Genomic DNA, 1,296 nt, shown 5'->3' with positions numbered 1-1,296 from the left:
CCATATAACCTTTTTTATATTTTGGTGAGGGTTATTGGTGAGGGTATAGTACCAATAACCCTCACCAAAATATAAAAAAGGTTATATGGGACAGAATTATTCGGTCTAGGGTACGTGAAGACCAACACCAACCCAAGCCATCGGTCTATTGACATAGCCACCCTTACTGGGGAAAACAGGAATCTTACACCAGAGATGGATGCCACCATCAAACAGGCCCTCTCCAGATTCCTGTCTGAGTCCATCCCAGTAATTTAGCCACATACACGGCCGTTGTTACCAATTTTTAAAAACTACAACAACGAATTACTATGAGGAAACACCGGTAGCTAATGATACAAAGAGGGTTTACATTGTGACCATGACCTCGTGAAGTAGGAGGATAAACGAATATCGGAATAACAACAACAATAGTGCCAGTGTAGCTATAACGATACAAAAAGGGTAGGCCCCTATAATACTAGGGGCTACATTGTGACCATGACCTCGTGAAGCAGGAGGATAAATGAATAACAACAACAACAACATAATAATAATTAGTTAAATACTGTAGTGTATATTGCAAGGCACTTACCTTCACTTGTTGTCAGACATCGTGCAAAGCGTCAAGCTTTGTGTTTCCATAGATACAGCAAATGTCTCGACGACGAATGACATTGCTTATTACTGCAGTAAACGGCGGCAGCGAATCAAAAATTGGTTCTCTTCCGACATTGTGTTCCTGTCATTATTCCGCCGTAAATATGCATTCTATAATTTGTAAGTATACATGATATTAACCTGATTTTGATAGTGCACAGATATTATTACAGCATATCAGGAGAACAATAACCTCACTCTGGTACTCTTTTAATTCTAGGGTAATGCTGGGTAAACCGGCGTACGTAAACTTAAAGTTATCCGGGTTTAAATCAACAAACAATCCAATGAATCCATCATCTACCGGTGAATACCGGTAGCGGTATCAATTATCATTCAATGGATTCAAGCTTTGCCTTAGCTCTACTCTAAGTCAAGGAGCTACATATAACCTACAGGAGCTACAGGAGTACAGGAGCTATATATCTTATATGTAGCTCCTTGCTCTAAGTCTCTAGACTCTAGTAACTATAGCCCGCGTACAGTTGCCGCTGGCAGTACAGTTGAGTTGGCACCACTATGTTGGCTAATTTAAAGGCATAATTCGACCATCGATTATGCAAAGTTGACGAATGCTACAGTAACTGGCACCTTGTGTAGTTAATAAGTACATTACCTTATAGCCAAACGCGTATTAGTTTGTCCAATATCACTGCT

The 1,296-nt window shown here is 40.0% G+C and overlaps 1 protein-coding gene across 1 annotated transcript in view; it reads left to right on the top strand.

Annotated features, from left to right (window-relative positions):
- The first annotated feature begins 704 nt into the window (after positions 1 to 704).
- LOC106808365 (dehydrogenase/reductase SDR family member 1-like) overlaps positions 705 to 1,296 on the top strand; it is a 16,249-nt gene continuing 15,657 nt past the window's right edge. The window contains exon 1 of the mRNA XM_014811058.1: positions 705 to 759. The gene's annotated coding sequence lies outside the window, so the exon portion shown is untranslated. The remainder of the gene's footprint in view (positions 760 to 1,296) is intronic.

The sequence above is a fragment of the Priapulus caudatus genome, unplaced genomic scaffold (assembly GCF_000485595.1).
Source record: "Priapulus caudatus unplaced genomic scaffold, Priapulus_caudatus-5.0.1 Scaffold270, whole genome shotgun sequence".
In the NCBI taxonomy this organism is placed as follows: Eukaryota; Metazoa; Priapulida; class Priapulimorpha; order Priapulimorphida; family Priapulidae; genus Priapulus; species Priapulus caudatus.
This window is presented reverse-complemented; position numbering and strand designations above follow the sequence as displayed.